The 18,411-nt window shown below is 36.7% G+C and overlaps 1 pseudogene; it reads left to right on the forward strand.

The window, feature by feature from the left end:
• Positions 1–1,925: 1,925 nt before the first annotated feature.
• LOC113338476 lies at positions 1,926–17,776 on the forward strand (annotated as a pseudogene).
• Positions 17,777–18,411: the final 635 nt, after the last annotated feature.

The raw sequence follows: 18,411 nt of genomic DNA on the forward strand, positions 1-18,411 counted from the left end.
TATTTTTGTTCTAAAAATAACGAAAATATCCTACATGTCCAGGAAGTGAGAATGGTTTCTAAAATTTACATCTTATTTGTTGCAGTATTCTAGAGTAACCATGGCCGAAGATTCCATGAAAAATAACTTTATTTAGGAAACAATACCGATTCTTAAGAATTATGTAATCTTTAAAATATTTGATCTTCACTATTTTTGGATAGACGCATTTAGTTACTGCGTTATTTTTGTCCTAAATATAACTAAAAGATAGACGCATTTAGTAACTGCAATATTTTTGTTCCAAATTTACCGAAAAATTTGCATCTTATTTGTTGTGGTATTTTTATCCGAAAATATTGAGTATATTCCCTACATTTAGGAATTTGAATTTTTTTCTTACAATATTATTTTTTTATTTCGTTATGAAATATACCATATTAATTAATAAATCAAAATATTGAGATCTGTTCATTGTATTCTATTGGGTTGCACTTTTAGTTTTTCCTGACATTTTTTTTTGTTCCTCGTATTCAAAGTTTTTCTAAATATCATGTCTAGTTCATCATGATTATCTATTAATGATTGTATCTTGACTATTGGGCAGAATTATAAATCATTTTCTTTCTTTGCGGAAGAGGAGGTACGCATCTGATATTTACAGGTAATTTTCTACAACTTTATGTATTTTGATTTTAAATTTTAATCATTGATCAAAATTTGATCAATACCTTTTTATTTACTTTGGAATCGTATACTGCAATTAGGTTAGTTTAATTGGTAGTAGAATATTTGGGAAATGTACTTATGATTAATATTTATAAGAAATGTAATTTGGACATTGGACATTTTTTTAATTAATTTAATAGTTGATTTGATTTTATGATGAAATCGTGATGAAAAAAATATTTTAATGTGATTTCATTCGATATATTTAAGAATTTTAGTGTTAAATACATTTTTGGTAATGATATGAGGTTTTATTAGATTTAACTATTTTAGGTAAAATGAAGGGATTGGACATGATTGGCTAAAAAATATATTGTAGGGCCGAAAATATTTTTTTTAATTTTGTTGGCCGAAATTTTATTATATTACCAAAAAATTATTTATGATGGGGTCAGAATTAACCAGAAGCTCTAATTAACAACGTGACTCGAAAAAACTTTATTTTTGTGCAGAGAATATCCATCTTTGTTACTAATTTAAACCGAGTCATATGTTCAACTTCTTACCATTCAAAAACCATCTTTATGTGAACATCTAGGAACCATATGAACACCTGAGGTACGTTCAGGAGGTACAAGTTCAAAAAGTTCCTCAAAGTTTTCAAATGAAAAGTAGGATGACTCAGTTCGTACCTTTTTTCTGACTGCAATTACGATAAGTATCAGCAGCCTTGAAAAACCCCACCAAAAACCTGACTTTGACTGTTCTGGGAGCATAGAGGCCTGGGAAGTGGACTACTGGAATCCACCTCAGGGGCGCATCCCTTGAAAATTAATCAGACTTCGGCTTTGATGTTTTCCGGGCTGTGCACAACTACAACAATTGTAATTGTCACGTTTTAACATCTGCATTTTTTCTTTTGCGTGTAGCTCAGTAGCACACCTTCCATTGAATAAGTTGGGATTTTGTGATTTTGAAACTTTTGAAATGAGTCTTTAGTTCTTTTTCAGAAGCCTAATGAGCTATTAGAGGTACAAAGTTGATTTGTCTAATACCATCAAGTTTTACGCTTAAGCCTTGTATGAACCAGTCAGCTTTAATGTACGTAAGGACATAAGTCGTCCTTGGGAACTTACAGATCATATGACACGAATTGGATATTGCGCCCAGGTTTCCCGGCAAACCCTGGGAATGAGTATCAAATCGTATTTCTGATTCTCTCTGTATTCCTAAGCTTGGCCACTTTCGTTGCAAATATGCTATTTTTATAATGGAATATGTCCGTTTTGTGGCAATTATCAGTTGGATTATACAAATTTAGCATTGGTTTATCAATTGTGGAATACGTCATCCTGTTATGGCACTTATCAGTTTTAAGTGTTAGATAATCAAAAATATTGTTTCCATCACCATTTTTTTTTTCTGAAAGAGTTCCAGGGAAGTAGATTTCCGAATGCTCTTTTTGTCTAATCGCATGATTTGTGTATGCAACATACAGATACAAATTTGTTATCTCTACTCCTGAACCCAAGAAGCTTGCATCTTCCACCCTCACAAACATTCAGGTCCAATTTCTTCTTCTGTTTTCTTTCAGTTTTTATTTGCTTTAACTGTTTAAATAATAGCAGAGCTGGTACAAGAGGTTGATTATGTTAAGAATAATGTTTACATATCCTGCATCATCCCGGGGTCATCGATTTTGTCATCAATACTAAAAAAAAAATTGACCCTTGCCTTTGTTTTGTTTTTCCTGCAAATACCGTGGTAGCCTTGGCACCTATCTTACTTTGCGCTGCCAGAACTTATTCAGTAAATCATAAAGGTTTGTTTCTGTTGGATTAACTTCAACATTGAGGCTAAGATAGTCTCTAACATGTTTGGTTAGAATAAGGAAAGCCTAGCATGTATTCCTAAAGGGAATTATGTTCCAACTAGTTCTAAGAATAGGAAATACATGTAGTAAAGGAATGAGGTTAGGAAAAGGAAATCCTAAGTTCTATATATATGAATCACCAAGGTTGTGGTTGATCATAAGAGCAAGATTAGAGCTTTATGTTTAGTTTTGAGAGATTTTCTAAACATCAATAAAGAGAGTTGTCTTTATATAAGCTAAGTTTCATCTTGCTGTTGCCATTAATTGGTATCAGAGCTTGTTTCTGAGCTATGGAAAACGAAACCACCATTGTGGGTACAAAACAATTCACGCCACCATCAATACAAGTTCAAATCCTCAACGCCACAAACTACACATTATGGGCCATGAGAATGAAGGTACTGATGAAAATCTACAAAGTTTGGGAAACAATTGATCCTGGTACATTGGACCCAGACAAAAACAATGTTGCCATTGGATTACTCTTTCAAGCAATACCAGAATGTCTTGTTCTACAAGTTGGTGAACAGGAAACTTCAAAGAAAATTTGGGATGCAATAAAGGCACGTAATCTCGGAGCTGATCGAGTTAAAGAAGCCCACGTCTGCAAACCTTAATGTCTGAATTTGAAAGAGTGAAGATGAAAGACACTGATACTATTGATAGCCTTGAAGGAAAGCTATCAGAGATAGCCTTAAAAGCTGCGTCACTTGGACAATACATTGATGAAGATAAACTGGTAAAGAAGTTTCTCAATAGTTTACCAAGATCCAAGTATATTCATATCATAGCTTCTCTCGAACAAGTCTTAGATTTAAAGAAGACTAGCTATGAAGATATAATTGGAAGATTGAAAGCATATGAAGAGGAATCCTTGAAGAAAACAATGGAGAAACTCAAGGAAAACTCTTGTACACAAACTCTTACCAACAAAACTCTGCGACAAGAGGAAGAGGTCGTGGAAGAGGTGGTAGAGTAAACAGAGGCCGAGGAAGGGGAGGAAGGTTTAACTCACAAGATAGAACAACAAGTCAGAATGATCAAAACCAAGGGAAAGAAAGAAGGATAGATCAAACATTATTTGTTACAGATGTGATAAACCAGGACACTTCTCCTCTGTATGCCCTGAAAGAATACAAAAGATGGAAGAAGCAAACAAGAATGAAACAAGGGAAGCAGATACAACTCTTTTCATGCACGAAGTTGTATTCTTAAACGAAGGGAAACTAATACCAAAGAACTACGAATCAAAGGATGGAGAAGAAGGAATCTGGTATTTAGATAATGGAGCCAGCAACACATGACTGGTAAGAGACATATTTCTGAACTCAATGAGAAAATCAAAGGAAAGTGAAGTTTGGGGATGGATCTTCTGTAGAAATTGAAGGGAAAGGATCAATTCTATTTCAGAGCAAGACCGGAGAACAGAAGCTTGTCACAAACATCTACTTCATCCCAAACTTACAAAGCAACATTCTAAGTTTAGGACAAGCTACAGAAGTTGGATGTGATGTTAGAATGCGACAAGATTATCTAACAGTTCATGACCCAAGTGGAAGACTTTTAGTTAGAGTCTCACGCTCACAGAATAGACTCTACAAGATAAGTCTCATGATTGGAAGGCCATTGTGTCTGAATATGAGACTGGAAGATCAGACATGGAAGTGGCATGCAAGGTTAGGACACATAAGCTTTAGAACTTAAAGGCAATGTCTCAGAACAAGATGGTTCGAGGACTACCACAGATAAACGATGAATCAAGGATCTGTGAATCATGTTTAGTTGGGAAACAAACGCGTCAAGGTTTTCCAAAAGCAACAACATTCAGAGCCTCAAAGCCATTAGAGCTTCTTCATGCTGATTTATGTGGTCCTATTACACCACAACAAAACGGAGTGGTGGAGAGAAGAAACCGAACTCTAATGGAGATGACGAGAAGTTCATTAAAAGCTATGCAGGTGCCTAATTATCTATGGGGAGAAGCTGTACGACACTCCACATACCTAATAAACAGGATACCTACGAAAGCTCTGAAAGACATGACTCCATATGAAAGTTTGCGAAAGAGAAAACCAAACATAGATCATTTAAGAGTGTTTGGTTGCAAAGCATACACAAAAGTTGATTCTGCAGCTCTTAAGAAACTGGATGATCGATCTCAGACTCTTGTGCATCTAGGAATTGAGCCTGGATCCAAAGCTTACAGATTATTCAATCCAACAACGAAAAGAGTAATAGTGAGTCGAGATGTGGTATTCGATGAAAAAGCAAACTGGAACTGGAAAGAAACTAATGATGGACCAAGTAGGGATCCAGGAATGTTTCACATGAGATGGGGTCAAGTAATTGATGAAGGCGAAGGACCCATAATCATCAATACCAATGGAAACAATGATGTTAATCAAGAAGAAGAAGAGAATAATGAAAACACTGAGAATAACGAAGAAGTAGAAGAAGAAGAAGAAGAAGTAGAAGAAGAAGAAGAAGAAGAGGAGATCGATGAAATAACTCAACCCATTCCACTGCGAAAATCAACAAGACAGATACAAAATCCACAATATCTGGAGGATTATGTTCTTCAAGCTGCAGAAGAATGTGAGATTATGCTACTTTCTGTTAATGATGAACCAAGGAATTTTCAGGAAGCAAAGGTCTCGACTAAATGGACACAAGCATGTAGAGAAGAAATTATTTCAATCAACAGAAACAAGACTTGGTTTCTAGTTGATAAGCCAGGTGGGGTAAAAGTGATTGGCCTCAAGTGGATCTTCAAGGTTAAAAGAAATGCTGATGGAACTATTAACAAATATAAGGCAAGACTTGTAGCTAAGGGATACGTTCAAGAATCAGGCATAGACTTTGATGAAGTTTTCGCACCAGTTGCTAGACTAGAGACAATTCGTCTCTTAATAGCAGAAGCATCATCAAACTCATGGGAAATTCACCACTTAGACGTTAAGACAGCATTCTTACATGGTGAATTGCGAGAAGATGTGTATGTTGAACAACCAGAAGGTTTTGAAGTAAAGGACAAGAGCATAAGGTTTATAAGTTATCAAAAGCTCTATATGGTCTAAGACAATCTCCTCGAGCCTGGAATACAAAGTTAGATCAAATCTTAAGAGAAATCATATTTGTTAAGTGCTCTAAAGTAACATCAATATACAGAAGAGAAGAAAAGGGAACGCTTCTTGTGATTGCAGTCTATGTAGATGATCTATTTTTGACTGACAACTCCCTTAAGGTGATCAATGAGTTCAAGAGAGAAATGTCATCAAAGTTTGAGATGTCAGACCTCGGAAAACTCACTTATTACCTTGGCATAGAAGTCCATCAAGGAGTAGATGGGATGCAGATTAAACAAGAAGCTTATGCAAGGAGAATTCTGAAAGAAGCAGGACTTGAAACTTGTAATCCAACTAAGATACCAATGGAGTTTGGACTTAAAGTTTCAAAGGCACAAGAAGAAGCAGAGATTGATCCAACGAGTTATAGAAGAAATGTTGGATGCCTAAGATACATATTACACTCAAGACCAGATTTGGCTTTCTCTGTGGGAGTAGCAAGTCGTTATATGCAGAGTCCACGCAAGTCTCATGGTGATGTAATAAAGCAGATATTGAGATATCTAAGAGGAACAATCAGCTATGGGTTGAAGTATGGTCGAGGAGGATCAAAGAAGATTGTAGGGTATAGTTATAGTAGCCACAACATTGACCAAGACGATGGAAGGAGTACGAAAGGTCATATCTTCTACCTAGGAGATGCACCTATTACATGGTGTTCACAGAAGCAAGACACAGTAGATCTGTCATCATGCGAAGCTGAGTTCATGGCCGCAACAAAAGCAGCTAGACAATCAATATGGCTTCAAGAACTGTTGGGTGAAATCAAAGGAAGAGAACCTGAAAAAGTTCTCATCAATATTGATAATAAATCTGCAATAGCACTCACAAAAAATCTTGTGTTTCATGGTAAGACTAAACACATTCACAAGAGATATCATTTTATAAGGGAATGTATCGAGAAGGAGATTATCAACGTTAAACACATACCAGGAACTGAGCAGAAAGCAGATATATTGACAAAGGCATTAGCTCGGATCAAGTTTTAAGAAATGAGAAAACTGATTGGAGTACAAGACATGTCACAAGTGCAGTTGAAGCTTAAGGGGAAGAATGTTGGATTAACTTCAACATTGAGGCTAAGATAGTCTCTAACATGTTTAGTTAGAATAAGGAAAGCCTAGCATGTATTCCTAAAGGGAATTAGGTTCCAACTAGTTCTAAGAACAGGAAATACATGTAGTAAAGGAATGAGGTTAGGAAAAGGAAATCCTAAGTTCTATATATATGAATCACCAAAGTTGTGGTTGATCATAAGAGCAAGATTAGAGCTTTATGTTTAGTTTTGAGAGATTTTCTAAATATCAATAAAGAGAGTTGTCTTTATATAAGCTAAGTTTCATCTTGCAGTTGCCATTAGTTTCTTTGTGGCAGGGTTGGTTACCAGGCTTAAAAGCAGCTGGGGATACTAATCAGCTTCCAACAATTGCTATAGTTGCATTTTACGACACCTTTGGCGCTGCACCGGTATGGAGGCAATCATATTTCCAGCTAATATACCTTTCCATCATATAAGTATCTGGATTATGAAGCTTCTAAAAATTTTGTAGGCACTGTCGGTTGGAAGTGATAGTAATGGTAGTGGAGCTGTAGCACTTCTTGAGATAGCTAGGTTATTTTCTCGTCTTTACTCAAACCCAAAGACCAGAGGAAAGTATATTTACTGTTTGGGCTAAACTCTGGTGGACCTTACAACTACAATGGAACTCAAAAGGTGCTTATCTTTTTATATCGCCTCTATTTATTCCAGTTGTTGTTTACTTAATTTTGCTAATGTTCTGACATAGTTTACTCCATCATTCTTAGTGGCTCCGGAGTCTTGATCAACGTTTACGTGAGAGCATTGATTACGCTATTTGCTTGAACAGTATTGGTTCTTTAGATAGTGAACTATGGATGCATGTCTCTAAGCCTCCAGAAAATGCCTTCATTAAGCAATTGTATGAAGTAAGTTTGTGTACTGTTTGTTTCTCTATCAGGAAGAAAATTAAGGTAGTCTGTGATAACCATTTGACGGTGTGATTTGCTTTTTACTTTGGCAGGGCTTTTCAGATGTAGCTGCAGATTTAGGTGTTAAAGTTGGTGTAAAACACAAGAAGATAAACATTTCAAATTCACGAGTAAGATATTCTCATATATCTTTTTCTGAATCACACCACTTTATTGATATTAAAAATCCTCGCGTTTTTAGGGCCACTCAAAAGGATTTAGGGGCCAACAATAAAACAAAAAAGGTAACCCAAAGGGAAAATGTAACCAGCCCTTATCCCGCGTAATTCGTAATGGCAAAATTACCCTTATATATTCGGAGGATATGATAACATTTTTATCCTCCGATTGCAATCGGAAGCCAAAATATCACCCAGACTTCCGATTGTAGTCGGTGCAGTATTAGAATGATTTCTGTTTCATTTTTTCCATTTCTTTTTCATTTTTGAGTTGTTAGAGTTATAGAGAAGAAGGTGAAGGAAAAAGGGAAAACCCATTTTATCACTACAAAAATGGATGGATATGAAGAAGAAGGTGAGAATCATGGTGAAGAACAAAATGTTGAGGGTTCACGACCGTTTAGAGAAGACGATATGGAGTATATGTTGAATGATCCAAACTTTTGTGGAGAGGAAAACCTAGACGACCCTTTCATGGAAGAAAATGGAGAATCGCCTGATATTGAAGCTAATCTCACATGTATTGTGTTAAGAAATTCAAATACTCGATTTGCATGCGTTTGTGTGCTTTTGTAAACAAGAAAAACCGATTATTGCATGCAATGAATGCCATGAACTACCCAGATTCGGTAGATAATTTCTCGAATAAACTTACGAATATAACACACTGAGTACCAAATATGTATATCCGGTAGTTCCAAGATAGTAGTTTACTGCCGAATATGAGAAAAAACCCCAAACTGGTTTTCCAAAAAAATCTACATTCGGTAGTTATGTAGAATTATTTACCCCCGAATGGCCCCAAAAACGAATTCCTCAAAAAATTTCAAAACTCAGTATTCTTATCCTTTACAATCGGTAATAGTTTAACATTATTTGACTGCCGAATATAACAGTGGCCTCAAAATAAAATTTCCGAAAACTTGAAAATCAGATGTTTATCGATTAAAGTTATCTCCCGGTTATTTATATTCGTCTGTTTTACTATATATTTTAGCTTCCGATTATATCATTTTTTGCACTCAGTAAACTGTGTACATTCATTTGCATAAATCGGGTGTTTTGGGTAACCGATAGGATTCCGAATATAGTATATTCGACAGTTTGACTTATTTAATAACCTCCGATTATTGTATAATAATTTGTTCCTTTCATATGCAGGCCGTTGAAGATTTTGTTGATGATTTCTATTTGAGGCCCGACACTTCCCTATACTATGCAAACGATTTGGTATGCTCATTACTACTTTTTTTTTCAAAATTTATATGTTAAATGGTTATGCACGTTTATACATTTGGAAATAAGAAGGAGGCAAAGGAATGGCTTATGAACAACGCAAAAGATAACATGTGCGTGGTAGTTCAAAATAATCATGTTAGTGACACTCGATTTGAAATGATTTGTGAGCGAGGTGGGACGCGAAAGAGTCACGAGGGAAAGAATAGTAAGTACGTACGGAAGACGAATAGGAAATACCGAATCAATACCAAGAAGATAGGATGCCCATTTAAGATTTTCTTCTATAAGCCCGATAGTATTAAAGGTAAAAAGTATAAAATGTATAAAGTTGATAACGGTTGTCACAACCATGATGATCCGCTGGATTTAATTGAACATGTAATGGTTGCCAAGTTAAAACCACATCAAATGCAGACGGTGAGGTCTATGCGGATCCAAAAAACGAGTGCGATCTTAAGTAAAATAAAGGCGGACGACCCCGACAACTTGTCTTCTTTGTCTACAATTAAGTCGGCCCAAGCTACGATCAAAAGGACTGAATGGGATGGTAGAACAGTCATGCAACAATCAGAGTGGTTAGCGGAGTTACACGGCTACACCTTGAGAAGGGAAGAAAAGGATGGTATAGTGGTTCGTATTTTCTTGGCACATCCCGAAATGATCCAATTGGCTCAATGCTTTCATCAAATTTTGTTGATAGATGCTACTTATAAGACAAACAAGTTTTTTGGAAACTTTTTTGTGAAGATATATGATTTAATCGGTCGCAAAAAATACAATGTTGTCTCCCGAATGTAGGAATCAGGCTCTTTAATTTTTCCTAACTCTCTGACTATATGCATTTTGAACTCAGAATCCAGGAGAAATTGGAACACTCCTATATTCGGTAGTACATATACATATCTTACTTCCGAATGACGTGCCTTCGAAAGTATATTACTTCGTTTTTACTTCCGAATATTATAATCGGTTGGTATTGATACACGTTTTGATTCCGAATATTATAATCAGTTGGTAATGATACACGTTTTGATTCTGAATATTATAATCGGTAGAACTCTTCAATATCTATCTACCAATTTGGTGGGTATTTCGAGGCACGACTATAATTTTTTTTGAAACTATGTAATCGGAACAACAGTATTATAACACTTCAATCCGATTAATCATATTCGGGAATTCCATATTTTATCAAACCGCCGATTAATATTAAAAATTTGAATTTACAGCACTCAAACATCACATGTTATTCTTTTTTCCCAGTCCGAGATGCAACAATCAACGCGTATTCGAAATGTAGAAACGACTCTCCTCTCCACTTGGAATAAGCATCTTATGCCGCAAACCTGTCGTCTCTGTGCCTAGCAAGAATACGTTTGTACTCGGTGCACAATTTTATAACATGGTGCAACCTTGAAGAAACATGGGATGGTTCATAATTGTGGCGTGGCTTCTTGTACTTACCAACAAAAGGACCCAATGAAACGTTAATCCAAAATATACGATCGTCCTGTTGTTCTTTGGGTAGATCTTTCACAATGTAATAATTTTTTATCCATTCGGTCTCTTCCTCAACTTGTTTAATCTTTCTCTTTGATGGAATTGTTCTTGACTTCGCTTCTTAGCCTTGATTTCCTCTTCCTCCTCCTTCGTTGCCACTAACAATGGTTTAATTTTTTTGGGTTGTTTGTTCCTTTTTTGTATTTCTTCTTCCATTGCTGCAATTGATGTAGTTGTTCGCTTGCATCATCGAAGTATGTTGTCGATTGATGATGGACTTGCCATTGAAAAGGTTTTTCATTCTGATTTTTTACTCAATAATAACTGGGAGGGGTTACCCTCCTTATATAGATTATAGTTCCAACGACTCTAATTTTTGAAAATATGGCCGTTGAGATTTCTGAAAATATGGCCGTTGAGGTTTCGTTTCAATGATGCACTACAATCGGTTGCTAACGATACACGTATTTCCTCCGAATAGGACATTCGGTAGCGAACTTAAATTTTTATCTACCGATTAGGTTGGTATTTCTAAACACGACTATATTATTTGGAGGATAATTTTTTTTTGTAAAGTCCCGAATGTACGATGGCCCAAAAATCAGAATTTGGGAAAAACTGATACTTTTCAAATTTTGAACTTGCAATAATCGAAAGTCAACTCAGTTACCCAAACTTCCGAATATGGGTTGTCTAACCTTCTATATTGTCCCTTGGAACCACCTAAAGCCATGGCATGGTTTGTTTTGAACTTGTAATATTCGGAGGATAAATATTTTTTTTGTAAAGTCCCGAATGTACGATGGCCCAAAAATCAGAATTTGGGAAAAACTGATACTTTTCAAATTTTGAACTTGTAATAATCGGAAGTCAACTCAGTTACCCAAACTTCCGAATATGGGTTGTCTAACCTTTTATATTGGCCCTTGGAACCACCTAGAGCCATGGCATGGTTTGTTTTGAACTTGTAATATTCGGAGGATAATTTGTTTTTGTAAAGTCCCGAATGTACGATGGCCCAAAAATCAGAATTTGGGAAAAACTGATACTTTTTCAATTGTGAACTTGCAATAATCGGAAGTCAGCAAAACACATATCATTGTCATTTATCTGCTCTTCTTTACTTTACGACCGTGACTATCTCCTAGTCCTGCACGACCACGGGTTTGAGCACCTTCAGTTGGAGCACCTTCAGTTGGAGCACCTTCAGTTGGAGCAGCTTCAGTTGGAGCACCTTCAGCGCTCGATGAAGCTCGAGTTCTTTTACCCGTCTTTGATACTGCCACCTTGGGCGGATGCCTCTTCGTGACTTTTTCCCCAAACTGGGCAGCATAATCTTCGCTATCCATATTATCAACTAGGTCTCTAGCCTCTTTGATCTTCTCAGCTGGCATGGGATCTCCGCTCTTCAGGCATGCAGTTAACATTTTGGAAACACGCTTGAACCTATTCACCTGTTTTTTATACGTAATGACATAACATCAAACGGTAATTACCTAAGATCTATAGGAACAATATAAAATGAACAAAAATATAAGAACACGCACTAGTCTATCATAACCAGCTGGTTTGTCTTTGATGATACAATTATAACTTGAACCCGCCGCAGTAGTGTTGGATTTGATTTCACGGATAACCAAAGGATGTGATACGTTGTTATAACAACTCATATAGCCTGGAGAATTTTCATCACCTCGGGTGGTTCGTCTACCAGTATTGATAATGAAGTCATTCCTCTTATCCCAGTTATCAAGAACAGTAGGTGGGCCTGTCTGAAAAATCGTGAGATTGTCACCACTAGAAGAGCACAACTCCAACTCCAATTTGTAGTAATACTTCATTTCCTCCACTGTTTGATGTTGTATATACCCGTGTTGTCGCATCACCCTAGAGGGGTTATACATCACATATCCTGTGGGGTGCCACAATGGTCCAAAATAAAGGGACAAGTCCGACTGAACATTTATATTCCCACTGGCTCGATCTTCCTTGTATGGATCAAAGCATACGTCCGAGGCCTTCAATTGGTCCAAAATCTCCCTCATGCGAATCAACTGCTGCTCTTTTGTCCAAGAACGGTTGTCTTCCAATATATACTTTGTTCCTCTAGGAGTACCTTTGCACCACCCCGGGTTCTCTCCGGCCAACTTCAGGATAGGGAAGTGGTCATAGATCCATGCCTATATACATAAGAAACCAAGTTTTAGTAAATAGATTGTGTATATTCGGTAGTAATCCAAACATTATTTCCGATTATATATAATTGGAAATAAAACTAAGTACCTATCCACCGAATAACTAACATTCTAAAATATATATGGATCATTTCCTAACGAATATGCGTCATTTGGAGTTCAGTAACCTATAGTTTTTCTGGCCTGTATATTCGGTTCTAATATCAAAAGAATATTTCCGATTATATATAATCGGAAAAAAAAATAAGTACCTAGTCACCGAATAACCAACATTCGGAAAAAGAGATGGATCATTTCCTACCGAATATGCGTTATTTGGAGTTCAGTAACCTATAATACTTTGGCCTATATATTCGGCAGTAACTCCCCAAGACTAAACTCCAATTATAAACAATCGGAATTAAAACTAAGTAACATGTTCCCGAATAACCTACATTCGGAAGTTAACAATGTAGATATCCTACCGAATATGCATAGTTTGGAGTTATGAATATGCATCATATGTATTGTCTACCGAATAACTATAGAGTGAGTTATAGAGTTAAAGAAAAAACCTGCAATAAAGCCACGTTCCCGGCAACTTGGCAGGTTCCTAGCCTCGAAGCCTTTCTCAACTCTTCCATCAAGAATGCTAGGCATGCCGTGCCCCAAGAATAGTCACCGACTTCATGGAGAGGATACAAAAGTTGTATAAGGTTGGCGTCGATCCGGTTTCCAGAAGTATTGGGGAATATGACACATCCCAATACACAAAGGAGATATGTGGTGGCAGCGTGGTTCACTTGCTCATCAGTTAACGTTCCATTCTTTTCCTTCTCCAAGGTGCCTCGGAACATATTCATCAAAGCTGTAATGTTGATCTGTCTTGTTATGTAACTTGCATGCCTCCTAAACTCTGTTGTTGTTGTCTCTTCATCCCAACCTAAGCACTTTTTAGTTAGAGCATAAAGTTGTGCCCAACTTAAATGCTTTGTGTAGTTAAACTTCACAGCTGTGCCTTGGTCAGGAAGGTTAAAAATCTGCACAACATCATCCTGGGTAATCGTCATCTCCCCAAACGGCATATGGAAAGTATCGGTCTCAGGATACATTCTCTCCACGAACGCCGATATGGCCACACAATCATGTTCCAACAATGAATTCTCGGCGGCATTAGCTAACCCCGAGTTGGCAACAATTGACTTGAACCTTTCACATTCACCGGATAAAGGCCACACAAGCATTTTTGTTGGTGCGGCGGTAGGTTTGAGTAGACGGACCGCATCTTGATGATCCTATTAAAGTACATAAAAAAATACTTAATACAAATATTACGATATAACACATAGACAATACATTAATAAAAAATAGTAATTTTATTACCTCGGTTTCGTATATTTCTCTGGCCCATGAGTCTTTGTATCCAAATAGAAATTATCCTCCATCCGCCGGTAGCCCAAGGATTGTGCCTGCTGGAATACCCTTCTTCTTCAAGTGCTGAGGGAGAAGATGTGATGCTTTCTTAGCAATATCCTTCTTTACACCATCTTTTCCTTTTTTGGCTTTTTGGGTACCACTTGGTTGTCCTTCTTCTTCTACTCTTGGCACTGGATCAACTGGTTCAATTTCATGGTGGGGTGTAACTTGTGGAGCAGTTGGTTCTGCACTTTGTTGAGCGGCTTGTTCAACACTTGGTTGCACCCCTTGTTCACTGCCTTGTTGTTCTACACTTTGTTCAGCACTTGGTTGCACTCCTTGTTGACTGCTTTGTTCTTGTAAGCTTTGTTGAGCACTTGAATTATCTTTGGCACTCCTTTCCCTCCTAGCACTAGCTGTCACTTTCTTCCTCCTTTCTCGACTTTGTCTAAACAACAAAGAAAGGAACAATATTTACAAACTATACAATCGGAAGACAAAGTATGGAAATATAACCCGAATGTACACATTCGGACGTAAGAAGACACATACTGTTCCCGAATACAAAACAATCGAAAGCTAACTAAACATATTTACAACCGAATATGCATCAATTGGAGTTCAGAAGCTCTAAATTTTTCATCCTACACAATCGGAAGACAAAGTACAACTATAACCCGAATGAACAAATTCGGAAGTAAGAAGACACATATTTTTCCCGAATGAAAAACAATCGGAATATAACTAAACATGTTTACAACCGAATATTCATCAACTGGAGTTCAGAAACTCTAAAATTTTATCCTACACAATCGGAGGTATAAAACATTATATTGTCTTCCGAATAAATACTGGCCCCAAAATGGGATTTTTCCTATATCAGAAATTTTGAGATTTTTTCAATATATATAATTATATCGGTAGTGAGTGTACTTCCGAATACTGTGTGTCTACTTAAATATATTCGGGAGCCAAAAAATTCATTAAACTACCGATTATTACCAGTTTGTATCCAGGAAGATATGGCCAACAATATTCGGCCGATAACCATCAAATATTTCTCCCGAATACTGTCGATGTTCTTGAGAAATGAAGAACACGACTACATTCGGAAGTAAATAAGCATGAATATCGCCCGAATCTGGATAAATAACCGAAAACCCTAGAATTTTTTTTCTCGATTCGTCGAATTAAAGCGAAATAAACCCCAAAAATGATAGATTCTTACCTAATTGGGGCCATTTGAAGTTGACGAAGTGTTTGACTATCGGAATCGCCACCACCGACTACATCGACGGGTACTTCTTCTTCGCGTTCTTCTTCATTTGCAGCAACAATTTCTTTATTTCTTGCTAAAATCCCAATCTTTGGATCGATACTCCGAGCAACGTTTTTGGTTCTAGGTCTGTGGGTTTCATTTCCCTTATCCATTGTTTTATAAACGAATCGACGATGTTTTGATTTTACGATTCGCGACGATGTTTCGGTTGAACACAAGAACGAGGGAATTTTTTTTTTCTTCCACAATCGGAAGATAATATGAAACTGGAAGAAGAAGAGTTGAAATGAGTAGAATTTTTTTTGATTTGGTTTTTATACAGTTTTACCAGAAGGGAATTTGTGTAACTTCAATATCATATAGGGTACCCCTTAACTAGAGTCTTTGGCTGGGTATAAATTGATGGCCCCTAAATCCTTTCGGGTGGCCCCTAGAAACGCGAGTTTAAAAATAAAGGATTACAAGAGGAAAATTAAAAGAGGAGAACAACAAAATGGGCTAAACAAGGCCCAAACAAAGATCAAATTTAACTGAACCTTACATATTTCACATTTGGCATTTCAACCCTTGGTAAAAAATCTGGTCATCAACACAATCTCATTAGATAATGATTGGTTGTGAACATTTGGACCCCTTCGTGGTTTGTGTGTTCACAGATATATTATATGAATTACAGGTTGTTGAGAGATTTTTATCCTTCCATTTATTTCAAGGTCCTTGCAATGTTTTAAGTTGTCTATTTGGTGCTAAACATGTGATGATGTGACTATGCTTTGCTTGGAGTCAATTGAGACTTGCATATTTGTATAACGATACTAGTATATGCATGGACAATGTAAATCAATTTTCCACCTGGCAGGTAGCATGGAAGCATGAGCAATTTTCAAGGGCAAGAATTACAGCTGCCACCCTTTCGGAGCTATCAGTTGCCCCAGGGTTATTGGAAAGCTTTGGAGGTCTGCACGATCAAAGGTAATATTCTCAAAAAAGTTAAAATAAACTCATTTTTAGACCTTTATATATTGCGTGCATTTACAGATTTGGTTTTGTGCAGGCCTCTTGTGAATCCTGCTGCAGTTGTCAGAAGTGTAAAGTTAGTCGCAGAGAGTCTTGCGGTAAACATTCACCCATTTACTGCAATTCATAATTGGAGAGAAGTGATTAAAAACAAAATTTATGCTGGCGTAACTTTTCTCATTTGATTCATGCAGAGACATATTTATGGCTATCAAGGAAAAAACATCCAGATTTTCAAGGATGGCAGTAGCTTGGCTGTCAATCCATCTTACGTGACCTCATGGCTAGATCTTCTCTCACGGACCCCTAGAGTAGCACCTTTCCTCCCGAAGAATGATCCTTTTATCCTGGCATTGAAAAAGGTTACCGCCAACTTATATCATTTCCAGTTTCCTAATTAGTAATTTTACTTTAAATCACTGACAGATAGAGCTTGGATATTCAAGTGTGGATAGCTTCTGATGTTATCTTTATTTGCTTTCCTGCTGGCAGGAATTAGAGGATCATACTGCTGAGGTGAATGTACAGCATGAGTTGCTTGATGGGATGTTCACTTTCTATGATTCAACGAAATCCCAGCTTAACATATACCAGGTCTAACCTTTTTTGTATTTCTTTCTTTTGGTCTTTGCTCTCCTTTTGCCGTATTCAATTTATGTAGTAAGAGAACTAGTACCTCTAATATTAGCGCAATAGTATTAGCATGCAGATACCATTCCTAATAAAATATAGGGGAAATGGTGGTTATTGTGCAATCTAATTTTGGTTTGTGTTGCAGGTTGCAAGTGTGACCTTCGACTTACTCTTGTCATTGGTTTTGGGATCTTATTTGATTCTACTGTTCTGCTTTCTTGTCATCACAACTAGGGTATGCTTTCTCAATTTCCAGTATAAAGCAAAATATCCTTTTTCTGTGCAAAAAAGATTAGAATCTGATGGATGCACTGCTTGTTGATCTGCAGGGTCTTGATGATCTCATTGGATTATTCAGAAGACCTCCCTAACGTAAGATGAAATCAGGTTGATTGAAGTTATAACAACAGGATTAGATGTAATGACCTAATGCTCTTCCATTTGTGATGCGAAAGACCGGCATCGGTTAATGATAATCACAGCAGATTAGTTATTTTTGTCGATGTACTCAATCCTGCTGTAAATTAGGTGGTCATACCATATGCCTCTATCGTGAGTTATTTATGTCATAAAGCTCATATCGGTAGCTAGGTTTATTCTGACTCGCTAGGGATCCGATTTTTGGTGGTGCAAATACTCCTCTTGCAGTATTAGGTTAGGTTGCTACCATCTGAAGATTAATTTTACGAGGCAGAAATTCTAGTTCGTGGGATTCTTTTTACCTTGGCAGAGAAATGAATTCTTTTCTTATATGCAAAGCAAAGGTACTATGCTCAATTTTTTAATCCCTACCTTGAGCAAGTAGAAATGGTGATATCGTTTTCAATATTAATGTTTAGAAAGTAGAAACAAGTTGGAAGACTTGGAAATGGTACGAGTTCTTTACTGTTATCAACAACATCAACAACTTTGGAAGACTTAGAAATGGTCCTTCCAAAACGGCAGTCGTCTAGGTCAATGAAACTCAAAACTAGTTCACTGATATGCTTGTGATTTTCCTGAGGGTTCCTAAATGCTCAACCAGTTGCAAAAAGATACAAACTGAATCCCACTTTATGTGAATATCCAGTAACCATCTTTGTTACTAATTTTAAATGAGTACTATGTTCACCTTCTTACCATTTCAAAAACCATCTTTATGTGAACATCTAAGAACCATATGAACACCTGAGGTACGTTCAGGACGTACAAGTGTAAAAAGTGTTGGTTAATAACAATTAAAAATTAATCAATCAACTAATAATATAAGAGGCACTTATCTGTTTTTTGTGTGTTCTTCTTAGTCAACTGTTAATGTCTTGAACATCCTGTTAAACACCATGGAAACAAGGAAACGGTA

Source organism: Papaver somniferum, unplaced genomic scaffold (genome assembly GCF_003573695.1).
Source record: "Papaver somniferum cultivar HN1 unplaced genomic scaffold, ASM357369v1 unplaced-scaffold_19, whole genome shotgun sequence".
NCBI lineage: Eukaryota > Viridiplantae > Streptophyta > Magnoliopsida > Ranunculales > Papaveraceae > Papaver > Papaver somniferum.